Below are 14,915 nucleotides of genomic sequence, written 5' to 3'. Positions count from 1 at the left end.
GGTAACTACACGTTTTTGATTAGCTTTTTTTGATGTCATGTGTGGGTTGTATATGGTTGCATCACATTGAGTGTTATGTGCTCATGTGGTGTAGATCTTGAGGCATGAGAGTGGGCTATTTGGAGAGTTTACCTCAACCGTTGAGGATTAAACTCGTGGTGATTGTATGTTTTGACATTCGATTTGAGAATCTTTACCTCTCAAATTAGATTTTATATACATGTACCTATTTCCGTGAAAAATCTCTCAGTCTTGCTTTCAGTCAGTCAGTTAGGTTAGAGATAAAAGCTCTGGCATCTCTCTAGAACTCCGATCATCCCCCCATCGGTGAGGAGTGGTAGTGAAGAAGCATGGCTGGAAACGGAATGGATAGTCGGAGCACTGTTGAGGGAAGCACATAGTGTCACTGACAATGATCCGTAGCCCTGACCAGCTGCCGGTTGCATTGACTACGGTGTCGCCGTTGAGTTGCATCTGGAAGCTTCCGTAGCCCTAACAAGCTGCCAGTTGTAGCTCCCGGACTTACCCGTTGACCTTTGTTTAGAGAGCGCTGCTCTCCCGTCACAATTTGGACGATGACATAGGTGAACGGAGTGAGGGATTGGAAGGTTGCGGACTGGTGGAACGAGTGTGTCGTGGTGAACGACGATACCCGTTATTGGAAAGGATGGTCTGGAACAGGGGTTAAGGGACTACGACTGGCGTGCCGCAGGAAGCGAGATTGACACCACTGGACTGACGGGTCCTCTTTGATAGCACGACCGGGATCGTCACCTGCTGCAACTGACGACCCATCCGGCACCGGAGCTGGAGTTGTTGACGGAGGAAGCGAGGATGACGGAGTTAACCACTGACCATCATGCCAACAGTTCACTGCTTCAAGCACAGGGATCAGCCAATCAGAGACTGGCAAGTTGATGACCGAGATGCACAGATTCCAAAGGTGGTAGGTGGGTGAAGTTTTGAATTTCAAACATATTTCGGACCTGATACGTGGACATAATGCGAGATCCGCAACCTGTTTAACTTAACTGGCACTGTGACACAAACTACATATCCTGGTCAACACACGTGAGTCAGCAGACGGTTGACCAAATCTGGACAGTTGGCTAGAGTCTTCCTAGGACACAAGATAAAACCCTGAATCCAACGGCCGCAGTGCACCTGCGCACTATTCTTCTTCTCTACTTGATCCTGATGGGGAGTATGGTCGGGCCGATGCCGGCCATAGGCTTGACAGTCGCCGGTGCATGTGCACACGCCTGGCGGCCAGTGAGGGCCAAGGGCACCACAGGGACACAGAACCATACTAGACCTAGAAAACGATGGACTGACCTATTCAAAGACAATCACCACTGTAGCGGCGACATGGCGCTTAGCAAGATGTCGGGTCAAGGAAAATGGGCAGTACTATCAGCGGACGACATGGAACCAATTGAAGGTGCATTGGGGCATTGCCTCATTGGCCGGTTTGTCGGAAGATTCCCAAGATAGCAGGCACTGATGGAGCTTACGCGACGCTGGAGGGCACCACACAAACTGTTTCACCATCACACTCTCTGGTTAGTTTTCAAGTTTGAATCGAAGGAGGACACTGATAGAGTGAATAATGAGTGATGCAGGGCAAGCCTTACGTTATACACGGATGCCCACTATATATGAAACTTATGCCACCATGCTTCAGCTTCCAGATTGAGCCACAAACTCAGATACAGCTCTGGATGCATATCTTTGGGCTACCTCTTGGCTGCTGGACTCCCTCGAGCCTCAGCAAGGTTGTGTCAATGGTAGGTAACCCGCTCTACACTGATCGTGTTACTAAAGATAAGGACAGGATCAGCTTTGCCAGAGTATTGATAGAGGTGGACATCACGAAGCCATTACCAAGGAGTATCTCGATAACTTTACCAGACAACCGAGAATTAGACTTGCAAATCAGCTTTGAATTGTGTCTAACATGCAATGAACTCGGGCACTACCAACAAGACTGCCCCATACAGCAAAAGCATCGATCAGAAATGGCAACCAGGGTGGTACACAATGTGAGGAAAGCCCAGGATAAGCAGAATTCAGTTGCGAACCCCTCAAATTTGCATGAACCGACAACACAAGCTACTGACAGTCTTAAGGAAGGGGAAATCCCTGCACTAGATGTGCTAGACACACAGCAACAAGCATTAACTGGCACGCATCCAAAATCTGCAACTCATCCTGGCACGTTACAGTATCGAAAATTAATTCCTTACCAACTACCATTAAAGAAAAAGGTGCAGTTAAAGAAGATGTAGATACAATGCAAGAAAGGTTCAACACAGACTGATAACCATGATAAACACAATCGACACCCAAAACTTGATTATCAGGATCCTTAGACAGACAGGGTTGTCGATAAGGCAACTGTTGGAAATGCTATCTCAAGGGGTCTCCCAGCACAACAGAAACTCAAGAAGCTAATGGCACGCAATATAGTATTAGGCAAGGCATCATTGAGCACAATGGGAGTAGCATCACTGAACACAATGGAAGCACAGTCTTGTAGGAACAATTCAGAGGCTAGAATCACAAGCAAACTGTCAGCCATGCAGAAACAACTACAGCAAGAGGGAAGCACAGTGCTTGCTCAGATGGGAACCGAGGCCTCACTTGGGAACCGGACTCAACTGGCTACCCAACTTGATGACACTGTAACCAATGCACCGAGAGCCTCACCTTTGTATCAGCTACATAACCAGATAGTTGTAACTTCACTGGGATGCAACAAAGGTCAATCTGAGTATATACCTGACAGGTAATGTGCAGAGGCAAGCAGTGTTGTGCCACAGGAAGGTTGCAATGTACCACAAACTGATTTAACTGGGACCAGGGGAGCCTGGGAGGGTTGTAGTGTGCCAAGGAGTATCAGACAGTAAAGTTAGCCACTAAGAGGTTAGCAGGTTCCAAATTCAGACGACGCAAGGCAAAACAGATTATATCAGGCAATGAGCTGAAAGAACTACAACAATCAAATGCATTAAGAGAAGTGGTCTACTCACCTCACAGCCAAGCCTTCCAATCAGCACTCAAAAGGAAATAGCAGAGTGTGGGTTTCAAAGTGAACAACAAAGGACTAAAACCAGTAAAGCATAAGCTCAGCCTCAAGAAAAAGCAGAACCTGAATAAGTCCCTTGAGCTGCATCAACATATGTTACAAGATTACCTCCAACAATCCATTGTCCCCCAACTTGATTATCATACTTCATCTGGCACGCACCAAAACCATAGCAGTGTACAAAATGTTGTGCCAAATGGAACTGAAGGAGCCAAACTCACACCTAGACAACAAGTTAGCAGGGAATTGCAGTGTAGGACAGATGGTTGTAGGCCAGATGATCAGATTGCCTTTGCACCAAATGACACTTACCATGAGCATGCCAAGAATCAGCTTGCAGCCAGTGACAGCACAAAAGCATGACCAATTTCTGATAGCTAGCAGCAATCAGACCCAGTTGTAGACAGTAACTATTCATCACCAAGACAGGAATCCTCTGATACTAGTTATGGCAGCAGTAACACCAATGGCACTGAAACTGGCACGGAAATGGATACACTCTCTCAGCCTCAATGGACAGTGCAGACTAGGGCCAGATTAGCAAAGAGGCAGATGTATGCAAACCAAAAGCATGTTAGTGTTATGTCTGGGCAGGAAATATAATTGGTCTCAGCATTACCAGCAGTCGGTTATCATCAAATTCTACACACACAGAAAACCAACATAGATCTGCTGCAAACTGCAGACTTACAGTAGCCTGGTTCAGCCACGGAAAAGTATAGCAAGCAACAGCGCAGTACCAAACAACACTCAACTGAGCAGCAGAGGGCAAAGGGACATGCTGAGCAGAGGAAAAATAGAATTCAGGCCAACAAACAGTCGGACACTACAGCAACCAGCAAGTTTGGCCTTTTGTTGTGCAGTACTGAGAATGGTATAGATGACAGAGTACAAACTAGAAACCAAATGGCAAGGCATCTACGACCGTCTACCTCCACATGAAGATCGCATTATGGAATGTGAGGGGCTTCCACCAAGCCCCCAAACAGAGGGAAGTGCAGAACTTCTTTCTGAAACACAGATTAGCAGTGATGGACATCTTAGAGACCAAACTGACAGAAGCAGCGTTCCAAGGAATGAAATTAAGACGGTTTCGGAATCTTGAATTGGCACACCACATTGAGGAGGGCTCCGAAAGAAGCAGGATAATGGTACTTTGGGACCCGGGCAAGATTGCTTTAGACATATTGGAATGACATGAATAATACTTACATGGGAAACTCACCTGTACAGTTACGTAGAGATCTTTTATACTTATCTTTGTATATGGACAACTCAACATCAGGAAAAGGAGGCTATAGGAGGGACTCAATATTCTTGGTAGTGATATGGATGCACCTTAGATATTGCTTGGGGACTTTAACTCGCCATTAGCAGTTGAGGACAAAAAAGGTGGAATGTCAATCACCTCTTATCAAGTCACAGACTTCCAAGATTGTATCATGCAAAATGGATTAGATGATCTTCATCATGCGGGTTGTACATACACTTGGTCTAATAATGAGGTCTTTTGTAAGTTGGACCGATGTTTGGTCAACAAGAGGTGGTTAGAGCAGGACACAAGAGGGATAGCTGAATTTTTGCCACTCGGTCATATCTCTGATCATACCCCTTGCTTGGTCACCTTTATGGCACCATGGAACACATCAACAAACCTTTCAAATAATTCAACATGTGGACCATCCTGACACTTATAATAGTGTGGTAGAGGAGCAATGGTCCAGCTTAGGCTCGGGCCCAAGGGAAGGTACAACACAATTTCGTCTCAAGCAAAAGTTGCAAAGGTTAAAAGCCACATTTAAACAATTCAACAAGCTCCACTTCCAACACATCAAAGAAAGATCACAGCGGGTACAAGAGGAGCTTCAACAAATGCAACAATTGGGCTATACTACTGGTGCTTTTGAAGAGAATTACCAAGCAACACGCAAGCATGCCGACCAACTAAGTCGTGCTGAGTTTCTATTCTGTGCCCAAAAAGCTAAGTGTCGATATTTCCGTGAAGTGGACAGAAACACAGCTTACTTCCATGCCTTAGTCAAAAGAACAAATAGGCAGAGAGAAATAGTGGTGCTAGAGAAAAGAGATGGGGGTACCACTACTAACTTAGATGAGATTGAAACTGAATTCTTGGAAACATACAAGGGGCTACTTGGCACTAGCATCCGAAGGACACCTCTCCAAACCGAATGCCTTACATTTGAGAAAACTTTGAATCCCAAACATCAAGCAGCCTTGATATTCATGCCTACGAAAGAGGACATCAAGAGAGCCTTATTTAGCATTGGAGACCAAAAAGCCCCGGGGCCGGATGGGTATAGATCCAAATTCTTCAAGCACTCATGGGACACTATCAAATGAGACTTGATGATTGTTGTACAGGAGTTCTTTAGACATGGGAAACTTCTCAAGCAATGGAATCACACACTCATATCTTTGGTGCCAAAGGTATCCCCAACTAGTAGACTTGCAGATTTCCGACCCATATCATGCTGCACGGTCTTCTACAAAATCATTTCGAAGCTATTAGCCTCCCGACTTGTTGAAGTTGTGGGCCACATTCTTCATCTGGCACAGGCTGCATTTGTCAAAGGGAGAACCATCACAGATAATATCCATTTGGCACAGGAACTTATGCGAAACTACATGAGGAAGCGGATTTCACCTAGAACTATCATGAAAGTAGACCTCCAAAAGGCTTTCGACACAACACAGTACATTGGGATTTCTTATTAGAGGCACTCGCAGGACTACAGTTCCCACCCACTTGTGTTGATTAGATACGGGAGTGCATCACTACTACCAGTTTCTCCTTGTCCGTCAATGGTGGCATATATAGCCACTTTCGAGGCGCTAGAGGGCTACGATAAGGAGATCCTCTCTCCCCATACCTTTTCGGGATATGCATGGAATATTTGGCCCGAATGCTCAGTCAGCAGACTCGGCGTGCAGACTTTCATTTTCACCCTAAGTGCCACGGACTCCGCATAGTCCACCTTGCATATGCTGATGACCTCCTATTATTTTCTAGGGGTGACCGATCCTCCACCAGCATTCTCATGGACTGCTTGGAAAATTTTAGGATAATGGCAGGCTTGGGGCCAAACCTCAGCAAATCCTGTATCTACATGGCTGGCCTAGAGGAGGATGTGAGATAGGATCTACTTGCTACCATGGGATTGAAGGAGGGGCACATGTCGTACAGATACCTAGGAATTCCCTTGGCCTCAGAGAAGTTGAAGATAGCAGACTACGACCCCTTGATTAATGCTTTGCGGAGGAGGCTCACAGCATGGCCAAAGCTCACACTTTCCTATGCGAGGCGAGCGTCGTTGATCCAATTTGTCTTGCAAGGGATGGAGTGCTATTGGATATCAATATTGCCTTTGCCGATTGGAGTTGTGGAGCACATATATAGCTTATGTCGGAGATTTTTTTGGACATCCAAGCAACTCCACCCCCCCCCCCCCCCCCCCCCCCAATAACTTGGCTTGACATGTGCAAACCCAAAGAAGAAGGGGGGGCTCGAGTTTAGAGAGTTAAAGGCATGGAACACTACTTTGTTATCAAAGGTGCTATGGCGCATACATGATATGTAGGATGTCTCTGGATTCGATGGGTTCACCACACAAACTTACAGGACACGGATATATGGCGCTGGAGGGCTAAGTACACTCACTCTCCGCTTCTCAAGCGGATAGCCTAGATACGAGATCAGATGATTAGTTCCGTTGGTTCCATAGCGATGGCACAGCATACCTTGGTAGTCTGGTTTAGCCAACATAGTTCGAGTCGATGCGGCACCAGTCAGACATATGATTTCTTCTGAGATACTGGAGCCCGTGTACCGTGGGCAGGGACAGTATGAGAAAGCTGTAACGACCCAATTTTCCTCTTTAAGAGTCCTAAAAGTGCTTTAAAATATTTAGAAATACTTTAGAAAAATTCTAGAGATTTTCAGGAATTTATAGAGTATTTTTATGTAATTTTTGGAGTTCATTTGATATTTTTATCAAGAGGAAGAAGTTTAAAAAAAAAAAAAATTTGTTGAAGACGGGTTTTGAACCCAAGACCCCGGACCCGAATTCGGACTTAGCCAACCAACTAGTCTGGAAACGTTTTGTTAATCATATATGGAACAAATAGTATTTAAAAAATAGTTGGTAACAGAAAATAATTAGAAGAGGAAAAAAAAGGGTGTTCGGCAGGATTCAAACCCGTGACTCCAATCACGAGCCAAGCCGTGGCTAACCAAGTGTGCTGTGGATGTTTCGTAAACAAATTTACAATGAATTGATCTTAAGCCATAACTGAATTAGAAAATACCTAAGTTATAAGAAGGGATTATTTTCCTCTCCTGTGACCTAACATTTTCCCTCTCCTCCTCCCTTTTGCGCGCGACGGCGTTTCGGCTCGAGCGAAGACGAAGCCGACGGAGCTAGGGCTCGACTCCGGCGGTCGGCCAAGGCAAGGCTCCGTGGGTTCTTCACAGATCCGAGCTCCCCTCGACGAGGAGAGTGCGTGGACAGAGGAATTACCGGAATATCTAGTTCGCCGAAAGCCCTAGAAGCCTCCCTCCGGTTGTGAGACCAAGAAACTAGGTAGGTTGCTTCTCGCCTGCAGTAGGGGTGGTTCTCGGAGTCTTGTGCTTCTTGTTTTTCGAAGTATGCTTGAAAGAATGATGTTTTTGAAGTTTTCTGCCATGAATCTTCATTCTATATTACTCTTGCTATTTTCTCCATGCTGCAATGAAAAAGAACAACCCTATAAAGTTAGTATTTTAAACTTAAACCCCTTGTTACCTTGATGAACTTGTTCGGTTCATGGGAGTTTTACAGGATTCGAATTTTGTTGCTATTAGGTGATGAACATGAAAGGGGTTTAGTTTGTTTGAGCATATAATTTCAGTTTTAGAGGTCACTGCAATGAATGGCTAGGAGTAGCATTCTGGTCCCTTTGGTTTCCTTGCCGTGGTACTGTGCATGAAGAAGGAATATGTTTTTTCTGGGTTTTCAGTAGCAACTCTTTACTTGCTAAATTGTGCATATATTACTGCCCAATTTGTAAGCATGCAGTGGGTTTTGGTTTAAAATTTCAGCAAGCATGGTTTCCTTTCCCTAGCATTTCAGATTTTTGCATCAAATATCTAGTTTCCTTTGAATTGCAGCACAACCCCATATGAACAGCTCATATGCTAGTTTTCCCATAGGTTATGCTCGGTTAGAAACAAACCAACATGAGTAGATCCATTAAGTTCTTGTTCTAGTATACCATGAAACAAAACAAGTATTACATAGGTTTGAAGAGAAGATCCCAGCAGATTTTAGTTTGAGTTAGAGCTTGCTGTACAGTTTCAGATTTTCTTTTAGCATTTAGTTAAGTTCTGTTATATGTGTTTTCGGTTTTGGTATGAGGTTTTAAGTGTTGTACCATGTTATTTTTAGGCACTTCAGTTTAGTATGACATGCAGATTTTATTAAGTTATAATACAGAATTTTATTAAGCATTTTATTGAGTTTAAGTGCAGAAATTTATTAAGTAGTATGCAGATTTTCGTGAGTTATATATGCAGATTTCTATTTAAACTTCAAGGCAGGTTTTGTTAAAGCTTATATTATGCAGAATTTTGTAGCGAAATATGCAGAACTTTAGTGCAGTTTAGATCTCTTGGTTGTGCAGTTCAGTACTTCAATGTTAGAAATTGTTTAAACATTTCAATGTCTTTTTAAGAAGCATTCTTTTATGAGAAGTATTAACAAGTATAAGAAAGATAAACAAAAGAAAGAAAAAGGCCAAGGCCTTAAGTAGATCCCAAAGTCAAGACTTTAGGGATTTTGGCACACAAGGTGCTAAAGAAAATGCCGAGGCATTAGATAGAAGTATTAAAAGATAACAAGTATTTTACTTTTATCAGTGACACTGTGCTGGATTCTCAGTTGTCCTTGGGTTGGGCTCCCATAGTCGTCCCTAGGTTTAGATAACCTAGTAGTAACGGCACGGCCGACGGTCGACGGTCGACGACCCGTGGGTCGCCAAATGGGTCGCCAAATGGGCCGCCAAATGGGTCGGGTCGTTACAAAAGTAAAAGCAAGTACAGTTGCCGAGCCCAAGAGAAGTTGATTACTATTTTGAAGTATTATAAGTATAAGTTTTTGAACAAGTAAAACGAGTTTTACATAAACATAAAGTATTAAAAATTAAGTTTAGAACAAATGAAATAAGTTTCATATAGTTCTAAAAATCAGTAAGTTTAGTTCTTTATTCTACCATGTTTATCTAGTGGATGAGTAGTTTTCATATTTACCTATTAGATGAGTAGCATGATTAGCTATTAGAATTACATGAGTAGATTCCTTAGCTTTTCTTTGCTATTAGTTTGACATGAGCAGTTATGTTTATGCTTTATTTCTTTTTAGAGCATATAGTTTCTAGTTCTTTTCGTATACATGCACATTCGTGATTTTGTGAGTTAAATAGCGCTTACTAAGCAAATTTTGCTTATAGATTGCACTTCCTCTTACTGTAGATACAGGAAAGGAAAAGATATAAAAAGGAAGGCGACAAGGAGGTGTTCGAAGGATGTGTGATGCCAGGACTATGGAAGCCTTGGGACTAGGAAAGAAGTTTTAATTTTAGTTTCCGCATTTTAGTTATTGTAAACATTTGAGTTGTATTTTAAGTTCATGTCATTTGAGATTATTCTGTTTAGATTGCATGTATGATGAGTTCAGTTTAGTAAGTAGATATTTGTGTATTTGATACTTATTTAACTGCGTGGTTGATTGATATGTGTTCCAGCCGCTTGTGGCTGAGTATATATTGCATGTATTGTTGAATATGGTCACCGGTACAGGCGAGATTCTGTCGAAATTTTTCGGTAGGGTTTCCATGTGATTTTTAATCATACCGGTTAAGTAGAGTTAGTAGTTAAGTAACAGTCATCTTTAGAGAGTAGTAGTAGTAAGAAGGGTGGTCGTTACAGAAGCATATCCAGCCCAGCCACAGATTCACTCTATGGTTACTCGCGCACCATAAGTTACCCACCGGCACCATGGAGAAGACACAGGAGCACCTCTTCTTTGGATGCCCACACACCCTCTACTTTGGGACCGCATCAGAGATTGGTTGTACATGATTCATGAGATGAGGACCTACAGGAAGATGCTGTGGATCTATGGGCGCCGTTACCGAGGGACAGGGATACACCAACACACACGTCATGTTGTCATGGCTGCGCTGATACATCATGTCTGGCAACCCCGCAGCCGGTTGAGATTCGAGAGTGAGCCGTTTGACACGTACCAGGTCTTCAAGAGGATCCAGACTCATGTCTACTGTACCTTAGGCACCTACCTGGACCATGTATTACACCAGATGCTTTGATGCTCTATTTGTGAGGAGTGGTGTGGATGAGTGTGAGAGATGTAAAAAAAAAAAGGGAAAAAAAGGAAAAAAAAAAAGAGAAAAAAAAGAAAAAGAGGAAAAAAAACGTGAACCTGCAGGTTTTGAAGCTTCCTCCTTGCCACCACATGGAGCTCCACTTGAAATTGTTCTTGGCCACGTGCAGATTTTGAAGCTTCCTCCTTGCCACCACATGGAGCTCCACTTGAGATTGTTCTTGGCCATGTGCAGTTGGAGACTTCACCAGAGGTTACACATATGCTCTCCAAGCTTGCAATAGAGGTTGCTGGAGGTGGCGAGCTACGGAGGAGACGCATGCGACCAGCTTAGTGGGCGGCAGAGCAAGTGTGAGATGGTGCGGGCCTCACAAATTGAGAAAGTGAGGTGAGACCAATCATGTATGAGTGTGAGAGATACCATATGGCCATATAGGGAGCTTATATAGAGAGGGGACAAATTGAGAGTGAGGACGGTGTATCTTGTATTCTGGTCATTGAGTGGGCCATTGGGGTGAGACATGAGTGAGGATGGTGAATAGATCCATCATAATAATCTATCTAGTCCACAGCAAACGACTCGCGGTAAGAATAACATCAAATCCGTTGATGGGTGGGGCTTTGCCAAAATGCCCAAGAGGGTTCATAGATCGACCAGAAAATTTATCTAGTCCACAGTAAACGGCTCACGGTAAAGACATGACAAATCCGTTGATAGCTGACCACTGCTAAAAGTGGGGCGACAACACTTTGCGGGATGATATCCTTGGTATAGGTGACCTTGTGACCTCATGTGGATTAGTGGCATCATCATACGGGAGATGGACTGTGCACTATAGTAGACGGATGCACTTATAGACGGTTGCTGTGGACGAGGAGATGCCAATGGATGCGGTTGCGGATGAGCTACGGCCAAGGCCGGATACACTCCTGGTGCAGATACTAGTGGGCCTTGTACGATTGAGATACAAGATGCGGACAACACTGGGATACACATTGTATAGTATTGGGACTGATGAGACCAGGTACAGGGAGGTTGAGCACTATGATATTGGCGCCTTCTTAGTATCTTCAGCGACTAGTGCAGTGGAGCGCAGGACGTTGATTGTATTTGGGAGGATGGTATAGTGAGAGCATGTGAGACTGAGACTGAGACTGGATGTATTTTGAGAGGATGGTACAGTGAGAATATATTGCATGTACATAGGCTTCTTAGAGGCCATACCTCAGACAACCACTTGGATCTGATACTTCGTCAGAGCCAACTGGATATCCTAGGACCATGTAGATTGTACACCTTTCCTTGATGATATATAATTTATCTTTCATAAAAAAAAAGTGAAAGGGCTCTCAATCGCGAGGTTAAAACGCAGGACTGTCGGGGCGTAAATCCCCGGACCCTGTGCAACTCACCCCACCACCACTTGCCCTCTCGACTGTCATGATTTATCTCCCTCGTGCAACTCACCCCACCACCACCACTTGCCCTCCGGGGCCATGGTGTCACGGTAGGACATCCAGGTTGTCACCCAGACACCCGCGGTTCGAACTCCAACTACGGCGTATTTGTAGGAATTTTTCCTTCAAATAGGGGGCGTAACTAAAGGATGCTGAGTTTTTGGGCTGGCGCCGCGTGTGCTTCTTGATTTACCCTGGTGATTGGTGGGAAACTTCCGTGGGGCCGGGCCAGTCACCCCAGAGATAGTCAATGAGACTAACTGAGATTATCATTTTATCCCCTTGGGACAGTCTAGTGGCTAGCGCATGAGGTGTTGCCACCTTGAGGTTTGAGGTTTGAATCTCAATAAAGTCGAGGTAAGTACCTCCCTTATGTACTAGTGATTATTCCAAAGGCTAGTAGCCGTCCGTGATTTATCTCCTTCATGTTGGCCCTGGGATAGATTGGCAGGGGCGTTGAGGGCGAGTGTATTCGTCTTTTGCCACCATGAAAGGGCTCTCAGTCGTGAAAGAGCTCTCAGTTAGTCGTCATGGGTGTCCGCTTCTTAGAGAGAGAAACTCCAACTTTTCTCTAGGATTTCCGATCATCTTCCACATGGTGAGGTGAGTGATTTTTGGGCTCTTTTCTCCCGTGACTTTAGGAGAACTCTCCTCGGGTTCTACTCTCCCCCCTTGGTGGTGGTCATCCCCTTGTGGTTGAAGCCATCTCTCTTGAGGTTCTCGGGTGGAGTCGGAGGGTACAGAAAAGATATCCTACTGGCTATATCGGAGTTTCTTCTCTGGTATATAGGTTATCTTCTCATTAGTGTTATCATACCTCTTTTCTGTAAACTTGCTCCACTCCCCTCCTTCTCTACTTCAGTTTTCTTTGGTTTTCTTCCTCTCCCCTTTTCCCCTCCTCTGTCCTGGTGTCTGGAGGAAGGTTATGACAGGCCAAATTCATATTGCTTTACACTTCGCCGGAGGTTCGTCGGAGTTTCCAAACACTGTGCAAATTCCGACCGGCACGTTCCATATAAGGAATATATTGGGAGAATTATTCAATATTAATGGCCAATAATTGGGGTTCTCCTTATTTAGAAATTTTTTGTGGCATCAGATTTTATTTTGATGTGGATTATTTGGTGTTCCTCTTGATTTGGAAGTCTTGATTGGCATTTGGTGTGGATTAATTGGAGCTTCTTTTGAATTGGAAGTCTTGGTTGGCATTGTGATTTTCCTCTTGTTCTTGGCGTGGACAACTTGATGGCTTAGATGGTGATTCAATTTTGGTGGCTGCATCTTTTCCATTTGAATTGTATTTGACTTTGGCTTTGTTTATTCCCATTTGGTAATTCCAAGTGGATGCATTAAAATGGGAAAGAAGAAGAAATGTCTCAAATATTCACCTTTGAGTATATCCAAGGGTCCACATCCTATACCTTTTGAAGAGGATAGAGTTGCTACTATGGAGGGTGCATCACAAGTGGCAGATCATGTTGAGGTGGCGGTCCAAGATGTTGAGGAGGTAAATGAGGTGGCAAGTGACCCTCCAAGTCACCTTCCTCCTCTCCCAAAAGATGGAGTGTTTCTTCCTCAACCGACCCCCTTACCTAACCTCGCCGGAGAAGCTCACTCCATCACTGTTGGAGGTGATGAAGTTGTTGTCGGATATGAAGCTGATCAAGTTCCACCTACTAATGAGAGGGTTACTCAAGCAACAATTCTTCAGGGACAAAAGAAGTCTGGTTCATGGGTCAACCTCTTCAAGGATAATTGAAGGACTAAGATGGCGATCCAATTACAACAATCTCAAGGAACCGGGCAGCGTTTAAGTTTTGAGTATGGTGACATTGAGACTGGAAGATTCGATTGGATTCTGTCTTGTTGGTTGTTTCATGGGGAGGCATCCAGGAAGGAATGACGTCTCGTTCATTGCATCTAGATGGGGAGTATCATGTAAATTTTACATGCACAAAAGCGATTGGGTTGTAGATCGTTTTGATACATTGCAAGATCGTAACAAAGTTCTACTTGGGGGACCGTATTTTGCATATGGGATTCCTTTGTTTATAAAGATTATGCCGCATGATTTTTTGTTTGATGAAGATGGAAGGTATATTCTCGCTTGGGTACAAATTCATGGATTGCCACCGGATTGTTGGTCCCCCAAAGTTCTCGGACTCATTGACTCAGAGATAGGAAGACCGACGTATACCAACAAATTAACCCGTTCAAGGGATAGATTGACATATGCTAGGCTTTTGGTTGAGGTCTCGATTCATGATGAAAAAATAAAAGAGGTTCCAATTACACTATCTACCGGTGCTCAACTTGACCTAAGAATCATTTATGAAGTCATGCCCGACTTTTGTGATGATTATCGACGACTTGGACATTGTAAAATGGATTGCAAGAATTCTGGCCAGAAATCGACACAAAATGACCGCCGTCCCATTCGCTCATAATCTACGAGAGGAAGGTAACAATTCTATTATTGACAAAGGCAATCAATTCCTTCTCAATGGCCTCCACAAGCCGTTGATGACAATCAACCACAAATGGATTGTGTTCCGGAACAAGACCTTGTATTGGCTACAACAGTTGTTGAAGAATTGGTTCCAAAGGAGATGGAATCATCACCCCTTCCAAATGTACCCGATCATCTTTCACAATCGGTTATGGTATCACCCCTTTTATCCGAGAATAGTGTGGTCTCATTATCAAATTCATCCGATACTCAAGTCGATGTTAGGAAGGTTGCTGCACATCAAGAGAAAATTGATTCAAGTGAGGCTACTTCTGTCACTTTAGGAATGGAGGACACGAACACCATTATTTCGGACAGTACCTTCATCCCTCATTTGATTCCGAGACCTGTTGTGAAAGAATATGAAGCGGAACTGCCACCTTCACTAACTTTAACTTCAGCACATGTGGAGACTCGGCAAAATGGGAGGCATTTACGGGTTAGAGCAACCCGCTCATCTTGT

The sequence above is a fragment of the Zingiber officinale genome, chromosome 3A (assembly GCF_018446385.1).
Source record: "Zingiber officinale cultivar Zhangliang chromosome 3A, Zo_v1.1, whole genome shotgun sequence".
Taxonomy (NCBI): domain Eukaryota; kingdom Viridiplantae; phylum Streptophyta; class Magnoliopsida; order Zingiberales; family Zingiberaceae; genus Zingiber; species Zingiber officinale.
Note: the sequence above shows the minus strand (reverse complement) of the source record.